The sequence below is a fragment of the Calliopsis andreniformis genome, unplaced genomic scaffold (genome assembly GCF_051401765.1).
Source record: "Calliopsis andreniformis isolate RMS-2024a unplaced genomic scaffold, iyCalAndr_principal scaffold0014, whole genome shotgun sequence".
Taxonomy (NCBI): Eukaryota; Metazoa; Arthropoda; class Insecta; order Hymenoptera; family Andrenidae; genus Calliopsis; species Calliopsis andreniformis.
This window is the reverse complement of record NW_027480427.1, coordinates 12,814,775-12,826,911: the sequence shown is the minus strand read 5'-3', so window position 1 is coordinate 12,826,911 and position 12,137 is coordinate 12,814,775.

The window sequence follows — 12,137 nt, the reverse complement described above, 5'->3', positions numbered from 1 at the left end:
GTAAAAGTTATGGTCATTTCTACGTTCCGGGCAACCTAGGCTACACCCTAGGGCGTTGTTCCACCAGATTGAATAGTTAGGGCCTAAGAAGTGAACGCCAGAAGCATAAAATACAATATAAATACAAGAGTTTTTCCATCGTATAAAACGAATAATTGCAACCAGTGTGAAAGTTATGGTCATTTCTACATTCCGAGCAACCTAGGCTTCACTCTAGGGCGTTGCTCCAACAGATTGAATAGTTAGGGCCTTAGAAGTCAACGCCCGAAGCATAAAATGCAATAAAAATACAACAGTTTTTCCATCGTATAAAACGAATAATTGGTACCAGTGTGAAAGTTATGGTCATTTCTACTTTCCGAGCAACCTAGGCTTCACTCTAGGTCGTTGTACCACCAGATCGAATAGTTAGGGCCTAAGAAGTGAACGCCAGAAGCATAAAATACGATATAAATACAACAGCTTTTCCATCGTATAAAACAAATAATTGCAACCAGTTTGATAGTGATGGTCATTTCTACGTACCTGGCAACCTAGGCTTCACTCTAGGGCGTTGCTCCACCAGATCGAATAGTTAGGGCCTTAGAAGTCAACGCCCGAAGCATTAAATACAAAATAAATAGAACAGTTTTTCCATCGTATAAAACGAATAATTGCCACCAGTGTGAAAGTTATGGTCATTTCTACTTCCCGGGCAACCTAGGCTTCACCCTAGGGCGTTGTTCCACCAGATGGAATAGTTAGGGCCTATGAAGTCAACGCCAGAAGCTAAAAATATGATATAAATACAACAGCTCTTCCATCGTATGAAACAAATAATTGCAACCAGTTTGATAGTGATGGTCACTTCTACGTACCGGGCAACCGAGTCTTCACTCTAGGGCGTTGCTCCACCAGATCGAATAGTTAGGGCCTTAGAAGTCAACGCCCGAAGCATAAAATACAATATAAATACAACAGTTTTTCCATCGTATAAAACGAATAATTGCAACCAGTGTGAATGTAATGGTCATTTCTACGTTCCGGGCAACCTAGGCTTCACTCTACGGCGTTGTTCCACCAGATCGAATAGTTAGGCCCTAAGAAGTCAAGACCAGAAGAATAAAATACAAAATAAATGCAACTGCCTTTACACCGTATAAAACGAATAATTGCAACCTGTGTGAAGGTTATGGTCATATCTACGTTCCGGGCAACCTAGGCTTCACTGTAGGGCGTTGCTCCACCAGATTGAAGTGTTAGGGCCTAAGAAGTCAACGGTCGAAGCATAAAATACAATAGAAATGCAACAGCTTAACCATGGTATAAAACGAATAATTGCAACCATTATGAAACCTATGGTCATTTCTACGTTCCGGGCAACCTAGGCTTCACTCTATGGCGTTCTTCCACCACATCGAATAGCTACGGAGTCAGAAGTCAACGCCTGAAGCATACAATACAATAAAAATGCAACAGTCTTTCCATCCTATAACAGGAATAATTGCAACCCGTGTGAAAGTGATGGTCATTTCTACGTTCCGGGCAACCTAGGCTTCACCCTAGGGCGTTGTTCCACCAGATCGAATAGTTAGGGCCTAAGATGTGAACGCCAGAAGCATAGAATACAATATAAGTACAACAGTTTTTCCATTGTATAAAACGAATAATTGCAGCCAGTGTGAAAGTTATGGTCATTTCTACATTCCGAGCAACCTAGGCTTCACTCTAGGGCGTTGCTCCAACAGATTGAATAGTTAGGGCCTTAGAAGTCAACGCACGAAGCATAAAATTCAATAAAAATACAACAGTTTTTTCATCGTATAACAGGATTAATTGCAACCAGTTTGAAAGTGATGGTCATTTCTACGTTCCGGGCAACCTAGGCTTCACTCCAGGGCGTTGCTCCACTAGATCGAATAGCTAGGGCCATAGAAGTCAACGCCAGAAGCATAAAATACGATACAAATACAACAGCTTTTCCATCGTGTAAAAGGAATAATTGCAACCGGTGTGAAAGTGATGGTCATTTCTACGTTCCGGGCAGCCTAGGCTTCACCCTAGGGCGTTGTTCCACCAGATCAAATAGTTAGGGCCTAAGAAGTGAACGCCTGAAGCATAAAATACAATATAAATACAACAGTTTTTCAATTGTATAAAACGAATAATTGCTACCAGTGTAAAAGTTATGGTCATTTCTACGTCCCGGGCAACCTAGGCTTCACCCTAGGGCGTTGTTCCACCAGATGGAATAGTTAGGGCCTAAGAAGTCAACGCCAGAAGCTAAAAATATGATATAAATACAACAGCTTTTCCATCGTATGAAACAAATAATTGCAACCAGTTTGATAGTGATGGTCACTTCTACGTACCGGGCAACCGAGTCTTCACTCTAGGGCGTTGCTCCACCAGATCGAATAGTTAGGGCCTTAGAAGTCAACGCCCGAAGCATAAAATACAATATAAATACAACAGTTTTTCCATCGTATAAAACGAATAATTGCAACCAGTGTGAATGTAATGGTCATTTCTACGTTCCGGGCAACCTAGGCTTCACTCTACGGCGTTGTTCCACCAGATCGAATAGCTGGGCCCTAAGAAGTCAAGACCAGAAGAATAAAATACAAAATAAATGCAACTGCCTTTACACCGTATAAAACGAATAATTGCAACCTGTGTGAAGGTTATGGTCATATCTACGTTCCGGGCAACCTAGGCTTCACTGTAGGGCGTTGCTCCACCAGATTGAAGTGTTAGGGCCTAAGAAGTCAACGCTCGAAGCATAAAATACAATAGAAATACAACAGTTTATCCATCGTATAAAACGAATAATTGCAACCATTATGAAACCTATGGTCATTTCTACGTTCCGGGCAACCTAGGCTTCACTCTATGGCGTTCTTCCACCACATCGAATAGCTACGGTCTCAGAAGTCAACGCCTGAAGCATACAATACAATAAAAATGCAACAGTCTTTCCATCCTATAACAGGAATAATTGCAACCCGTGTGAAAGTTATGGTCATTTCTACGTTCCGGGCAACCTAGGCTTCATTCTAGGGCGTTGCTCCACCAGATCGAATAGTTAGGGCCTTAGAAGTCAACGCCCGAAGCATTAAATACAAAATAAATAGAACAGTTTTTCCATCGTATAAAACGAATAATTGCCACCAGTGTGAAAGTTATGGTCATTTCTACTTCCCGGGCAACCTAGGCTTCACCCTAGGGCGTTGTTCCACCAGATGGAATAGTTAGGGCCTAAGAAGTCAACGCCAGAAGCTAAAAATATGATATAAATACAACAGCTTTTCCATCGTATGAAACAAATAATTGCAACCAGTTTGATAGTGATGGTCACTTCTACGTACCGGGCAACCGAGTCTTCACTCTAGGGCGTTGCTCCACCAGATCGAATAGTTAGGGCCTTAGAATACAACGCCCGAAGCATAAAATACAATATAAATACAACAGTTTTTCCATCGTATAAAACGAATAATTGCAACCAGTGTGAATGTAATGGTCATTTCTACGTTCCGGGCAACCTAGGCTTCACTCTACGGCGTTGTTCCACCAGATCGAATAGTTAGGCCCTAAGAAGTCAAGACCAGAAGAATAAAATACAAAATAAATGCAACTGCCTTTACACCGTATAAAACGAATAATTGCAACCTGTGTGAAGGTTATGGTCATATCTACGTTCCGGGCAACCTAGGCTTCACTGTAGGGCGTTGCTCCACCAGATTGAAGTGTTAGGGCCTAAGAAGTCAACGCTCGAAGCATAAAATACAATAGAAATACAACAGTTTATCCATCGTATAAAACGAATAATTGCAACCATTATGAAACCTATGGTCATTTCTACGTTCCGGGCAACCTAGGCTTCACTCTATGGCGTTCTTCCACCACATCGAATAGCTACGGCCTCAGAAGTCAACGCCTGAAGCATACAATACAATAAAAATGCAACAGTCTTTCCATCCTATAACAGGAATAATTGCAACCCGTGTGAAAGTGATGGTCATTTCTACGTTCCAGGCAACCTAGGCTTCACTCTAGGGCGTTGTTCCACCAGATCGCATAGTTAGGGCCTGAGAAGTCAAAGCCAGAAGCATAAAATACAATATAAATATAACAGTTTTTCCATCGCATAAAACGAATAATAGCAACCAGTGTGAAGGTTATGGTAATTTCTACGTTCCGAGCAACCTAGGCTTCACTCTAGGGCGTTGCTCCAACAGATTGAATAGTTAGGGCCTTAGAAGTCAACGCCCGAAGCATAAAATACAAAATAAATACAACAGTTTTTCCATTGTATAAAACGAATAACTGCTACCAGCGTAAAAGTTATGGTCATTTGTACGTTCCGGGCAACCTAGGCTTCACCCTAGGGCGTTGTTCCACCAGATCGAACAGTTAGGGCCTAAGAAGTGAACGCCTGAAGCATAAAATACAATATAAATACAACAGTTTTTCAATTGTATAAAACGAATAATTGCTACCAGTGTAAAAGTTATGGTCATTTCTACGTTCCGGGCAACCTAGGCTTCACCCTAGGGCGTTGTTCCACCAGATCGAATAGTTAGGGCATAAGATGTGAACGCCAGAAGCATAAAATACAATATAAATACAACAGTTTTTCCATTGTATAAAACGAATAATTGCAGCCAGTGTGAAAGTTATGGTCATTTCTACATTCCGAGCAACCTAGGCTTCACTCCAGGGCGTTGCTCCACTAGATCGAATAGCTAGGGCCATAGAAGTCAACGCCAGAAGCATAAAATACGATACAAATACAACAGCTTTTCCATCGTGTAAAAGGAATAATTGCAACCGGTGTGAAAGTGATGGTCATTTCTACGTTCCGGGCAGCCTAGGCTTCACCCTAGGGCGTTGTTCCACCAGATCGAATAGTTAGGGCCTAACAAGTGAACGCCAGAAGCATAAAATACAATATAAATACAACAGTTTTCCCATCGTATAAAACGAATAATTGCAACCACTGTGAAAGTTATGGTCATTTCTACATTCCGAGCAACCTAGGCTTCACTCTAGGGCGTTGCTCCAACAGATTGAATGGTTAGCGCCTTAGAAGTCAACGCACGAAGCATAAAATGCAATAAAAATACAACAGTTTTTTCATCGTATAACAGGATTAATTGCAACCAGTTTGAAAGTGATGGTCATTTCTACGTTCCGGGCAACCTAGGCTTCACTCTAGGGCGTTGCTCCAACAGATTGAATGGTTAGCGCCTTAGAAGTCAACGCCCGAAGCATAAAATGCAATAAAAATACAACAGTTTTTCCATTGTATAAAACGAATAATTGCTACCAGTGTAAAAGTTATGGTCATTTCTACGTTCCAGGCAACCTAGGCTACACGCTAGGGCGTTGTTCCACCAGATTGAATAGTTAGGGCCTTAGAAGTCAACGCCCGAAGCATAAAATGCAATAAAAATACAACAGTTTTTCCATCGTATAAAACGAATAATTGGTACCAGTGTGAAAGTTATGGTCATTTCTACTTTCCGAGCAACCTAGTCTTCACTCTAGGGCGTTGCTCCACCAGATCGAATAGTTAGGGCCTTAGAAGTCAACGCCCGAAGCATAAAATACAATATAAATACAACAGCTTTTCCATCGTATAAAACGAATAATTGCTACCAGTGTAAAAGTTATGGTCATTTCTACGTTCCGGTCAACCTAGGCTTCACTCTAGGGCGGTGCTCCACCATATCGAATAGCTACGGCCTTAGAAGCCTACGCCTGAAGCATAAAATACAATAAAAATACAACGGTCTTTTCATCTTATAACAGGAATAATTGCAACAAGCCTGAAAGTAATGATCATTTCGCCGTTTCGGGCATCCTAGACTTAACTCTGAGGCATTGCTCCACCAGATCGAATAGTTAGGGCCTAAGAAGTCTACGCCAGAAGCATAAAATACCATATAAATACAACAGTTTTTCCATTGTATAAAACGAATAATTGCTACCAGTGTAAAAGTTATGGTCATTTCTACGTTCCGGGCAACCTAGGCTACACCCTAGGGCGTTGTTCCACCAGATTGAATAGTTAGGGCCTAAGAAGTGAACGCCAGAAGCATAAAATACAATATAAATACAAGAGTTTTTCCATCGTATAAAACGAATAATTGCAACCAGTGTGAAAGTTATGGTCATTTCTACATTCCGAGCAACCTAGGCTTCACTCTAGGGCGTTGCTCCAACAGATTGAATAGTTAGGGCCTTAGAAGTCAACGCCCGAAGCATAAAATGCAATAAAAATACAACAGTTTTTCCATCGTATAAAACGAATAATTGGTACCAGTGTGAAAGTTATGGTCATTTCTACTTTCCGAGCAACCTAGGCTTCACTCTAGGTCGTTGTACCACAAGATCGAATAGTTAGGGCCTAAGAAGTGAACGCCAGAAGCATAAAATACGATATAAATACAACAGCTTTTCCATCGTATAAAACAAATAATTGCAACCAGTTTGATAGTGATGGTCATTTCTACGTACCTGGCAACCTAGGCTTCACTCTAGGGCGTTGCTCCACCAGATCGAATAGTTGGGGCCTTAGAAGTCAACGCCCGAAGCATTAAATACAATATAAATAGAACAGTTTTTCCATCGTATAAAACGAATAATTGCCACCAGTGTGAAAGTTATGGTCATTTCTACTTCCCGGGCAACCTAGGCTTCACCATAGGGCGTTGTTCCACCAGATGGAATAGTTAGGGCCTAAGAAGTCAACGCCAGAAGCTAAAAATATGATATAAATACAACAGCTTTTCCATCGTATGAAACAAATAATTGCAACCAGTTTGATAGTGATGGTCACTTCTACGTACCGGGCAACCTAGGCTTCACTCTATGGCGTTCTTCCACCACATCGAATAGCTACGGCCTCAGAAGTCAACGCCTGAAGCATACAATACAATAAAAATGCAACAGTCTTTCCATCCTATAACAGGAATAATTGCAACCCGTGTGAAAGTGATGGTCATTTCTACGTTCCAGGCAACCTAGGCTTCACTCTAGGGCGTTGTTCCACCAGATCGAATAGTTAGGGCCTGAGAAGTCAACGCCAGAAGCATAAAATACAATATAAATATATCAGTTTTTCCATCGCATAAAACGAATAATAGCAACCAGTGTGAAGGTTATGGTAATTTCTACGTTCCGGGGAACCTAGGCTTCACTGTAGGGCGTTGCTGCACCAGATCAAACAGTTAGGGCCTTAGAAGTCAACGCCCGAAGCATAAAATACAAAATAAATACAACAGTTTTTCCATTGTATAAAACGAATAACTGCTACCAGCGTAAAAGTTATGGTCATTTCTACGTTCCGGGCAACCTAGGCTTCACCCTAGGGCGTTGTTCCACCAGATCGAATAGTTAGGGCCTAAGAAGTGAACGCCTGAATCATAAAATGCAATAAAAGTACAACAGTCTTTCCAACCTATAACAGGAATAATTGCAATCCGTGTGAAAGTGATGGTCATTTGTACGTTCCAGGCAACCTAGGCTTCACTCTAGGGCGATGCTCCACCAGATCGAATAGTTAGGGCCTAAGAAGTCAACGCCAGAAGCATAAAATACAATATAAATACAACAGTTTTTCCCTTGTATAAAACGAATAATTGCTACCAGTGTAAAAGATATGGTCATTTCTACGTTCCGGGAATCCTAGGCTTCACCCTAGGGCGTTGTTCCACCAGGTCGAATAGTTAGGGCCTAAGAAGTGAACGCCAGAAGCATAAAATACAATATAAATACAACAGTTTTTCCATCGTAGAAAACGAATAATTGCAACCAGTGTGAAAGTTATGGTCATTTCTATATTCCGAGCAACCTAGGCTTCACTCTAGGGCGTTGCTCCACCAGATCGAATAGCTAGGTCCTTAGAAGTCAACGCCAGAAGCATAAAATACGATATAAATACAACAGCTTTTCCATGGTATAAAAGGAATAATTGCAAACAGTGTGAAAGCAATGGTCATTTCTACGTTCTGGGCAACCTAGGCTTCACCCTTGGGCGTTGCTCCGCTAGATCGAATAGCTAGGGCCATAGAAGTCAACGCCAGAAGCATAAAATACGATACAAATACAACAGCTTTTCCATCGTATAAAAGCAATAATTGCAACCGGTGTGAAAGTGATGGTCATTTCTACGTTCCGGGCAGCCTAGGCTTCACCCTAGGGCGTTGTTCCACCAGATCGAATAGTTAGGGCCTAACAAGTGAACGCCAGAAGCATAAAATACAATATAAATACAACAGTTTTCCCATCGTATAAAACGAATAATTGCAACCACTGTGAAAGTTATGGTCATTTCTACATTCCGAGCAACCTAGGCTTCACTCGAGGGCGTTGCTCCAACAGATTGAATGGTTAGCGCCTTAGAAGTCAACGCCCGAAGCATAAAATGCAATAAAAATACAACAGTTTTTCCATCGTATAAAACGAATAATTGCTACCAGTGTGAAAGTTATGGTCATTTCTACTTTCCGAGCAACCTAGGCTTCACTCTAGGGCGTTGCTCCACCAGATCGAATAGTTAGGGCCTTAGAAGTCAACGCCCGAAGCTTAAAGTACAAAATAAATAGAACAGTTTTTCCATCGTATAAAACGAATAATTGCAACCAGTGTGAAAGTTATGGTCATTTCTACATTCCGAGCAACCTAGGCTTCACTCTAGGGCGTTGCTCCAACAGATTGAATAGTTAGGGCCTTAGAAGTCATCGCCCGAAGCATAAAATGCAATAAAAATACAACAGTTTTTCCATCGTATAAAACGAATAATTGCTACCAGTGTGATGGTTATGGTCATTTCTACTTTCCGAGCAACCTAGGTTTCACTCTAGGGCGTTGCACCACCAGATCGAATAGTTAGGGCCTTAGAAGTCAACGCCCGAAGCATAAAGTACAAAATAAATAGAACAGTTTTTCCATCCTATAAAACGAATAATAGCAACCAGTGTGAAAGTTATGTTCATTTCTACGTTCCGGGCAACATAGTCTTCACTCTACGGCGATGCTCCACCAGATCAAACAGTTAGCGCCTTAGAAGTCAACGCCAGAAGCATAAAATACAATATAAATACAACAGTTTTTCCATCGTATAAAACGAATAATTGCAACCAGTGTGAAAGTTATGGTCATTTCTACATTCCGAGCAACCTAGGCTTCACTCTAGGGCGTTGCTCCAACAGATTGAATAGTTAGGGCCGTAGAAGTCATCGCCCGAAGCATAAAATGCAATATAAATACAACAGCTTTTCCATCGTATAAAAGGAATAAATGCAAACAGTGTGAAAGTAATGGTCATTTCTACGTTCCGGGCAACCTAGGCTTCACTCTAGGGCGTTGATCCATCAGATCAAACAGTTAGGGCCTAAGAAGTGAACGCCAGAAGCATAAAATACAATGTAAATACAACAGCTTTTCCATCGTATAAAACGAATAATTGCTACCAGTGTAAAAGTTATGGTCATTTCTACGTTCCGGTCAACCTAGGCTTCACTCTAGGGCGGTGCTCCACCATATCGAATAGCTACGGCCTTAGAAGCCTACGCCTGAAGCATAAAATACAATAAAAATACAACGGTCTTTTCATCTTATAACAGGAATAATTGCAACAAGCGTGAAAGTAATGATCATTTCGGCGTTTCGGGCATCCTAGACTTAACTCTGAGGCATTGCTCCACCAGATCGAATAGTTTTGGCCTAAGAAGTCAACGCCAGAAGCATAAAATACCATATAAATACAACAGTTTTTCCATTGTATAAAACGAATAATTGCTACCAGTGTAAAAGTTATGGTCATTTCTACGTTCCGGGCAACCTAGGCTACACCCTAGGGCGTTGTTCCACCAGATTGAATAGTTAGGGCCTAAGAAGTGAACGCCAGAAGCATAAAATACAATATAAATACAAGAGTTTTTCCATCGTATAAAACGAATAATTGCAACCAGTGTGAAAGTTATGGTCATTTCTACATTCCGAGCAACCTAGGCTTCACTCTAGGGCGTTGCTCCAACAGATTGAATAGTTAGGGCCTTAGAAGTCAACGCCCGAAGCATAAAATGCAATAAAAATACAACAGTTTTTCCATCGTATAAAACGAATAATTGGTACCAGTGTGAAAGTTATGGTCATTTCTACTTTCCGAGCAACCTAGGCTTCACTCTAGGTCGTTGTACCACCAGATCGAATAGTTAGGGCCTAAGAAGTGAACGCCAGAAGCATAAAATACGATATAAATACAACAGCTTTTCCATCGTATAAAACAAATAATTGCAACCAGTTTGATAGTGATGGTCATTTCTACGTACCTGGCAACCTAGGCTTCACTCTAGGGCGTTGCTCCACCAGATCGAATAGTTGGGGCCTTAGAAGTCAACGCCCGAAGCATTAAATACAAAATAAATAGAACAGTTTTTCCATCGTATAAAACGAATAATTGCCACCAGTGTGAAAGTTATGGTCATTTCTACTTCCCGGGCAACCTAGGCTTCACCATAGGGCGTTGTTCCACCAGATGGAATAGTTAGGGCCTAAGAAGTCAACGCCAGAAGCATACAATACAATAAAAATGCAACAGTCTTTCCATCCTATAACAGGAATAATTGCAACCCGTGTGAAAGTGATGGTCATTTCTACGTTCCAGGCAACCTAGGCTTCACTCTAGGGCGTTGTTCCACCAGATCGAATAGTTAGGGCCTGAGAAGTCAACGCCAGAAGCATAAAATACAATATAAATACAACAGTTTTTCCATCGTAGAAAACGAATAATTGCAACCAGTGTGAAAGTTATGGTCATTTCTATATTCCGAGCAACCTAGGCTTCACCCTTGGGCGTTGCTCCGCTAGATCGAATAGCTAGGGCCATAGAAGTCAACGCCAGAAGCATAAAATACGATACAAATACAACAGCTTTTCCATCGTATAAAAGGAATAATTGCAACCGGTGTGAAAGTGATGGTCATTTCTACGTTCCGGGCATCCTAGGCTTCACCCTAGGGCGTTGTTCCACCAGATCGAATAGTTAGGGCCTAACAAGTGAACGCCAGAAGCATAAAATACAATATAAATACAACAGTTTTCCCATCGTATAAAACGAATAATTGCAACCACTGTGAAAGTTATGGTCATTTCTACATTCCGAGCAACCTAGGCTTCACTCGAGGGCGTTGCTCCAACAGATTGAATGGTTAGCGCCTTAGAAGTCAACGCCCGAAGCATAAAATGCAATAAAAATACAACAGTTTTTCCATCGTATAAAACGAATAATTGCTACCAGTGTGAAAGTTATGGTCATTTCTACTTTCCGAGCAACCTAGGCTTCACTCTAGGGCGTTGCTCCACCAGATCGAATAGTTAGGGCCTTAGAAGTCAACGCCCGAAGCTTAAAGTACAAAATAAATAGAACAGTTTTTCCATCGTATAAAACGAATAATTGCAACCAGTGTGAAAGTTATGGTCATTTCTACATTCCGAGCAACCTAGGCTTCACTCTAGGGCGTTGCTCCAACAGATTGAATAGTTAGGGCCTTAGAAGTCATCGCCCGAAGCATAAAATGCAATAAAAATACAACAGTTTTTCCATCGTATAAAACGAATAATTGCTACCAGTGTGATGGTTATGGTCATTTCTACTTTCCGAGCAACCTAGGTTTCACTCTAGGGCGTTGCACCACCAGATCGAATAGTTAGGGCCTTAGAAGTCAACGCCCGAAGCATAAAGTACAAAATAAATAGAACAGTTTTTCCATCCTATAAAACGAATAATAGCAACCAGTGTGAAAGTTATGTTCATTTCTACGTTCCGGGCAACATAGTCTTCACTCTACGGCGATGCTCCACCAGATCAAACAGTTAGCGCCTTAGAAGTCATCGCCAGAAGCATAAAATACAATATAAATACAACAGTTTTTCCATCGTATAAAACGAATAATTGCAACCAGTGTGAAAGTTATGGTCATTTCTACATTCCGAGCAACCTAGGCTTCACTCTAGGGCGTTGCTCCAACAGATTGAATAGTTAGGGCCGTAGAAGTCATCGCCCGAAGCATAAAATGCAATAAAAATACAACAGCTTTTCCATCGTATAAAAGGAATAAATGCAAACAGTGTGAAAGTAATGGTCATTT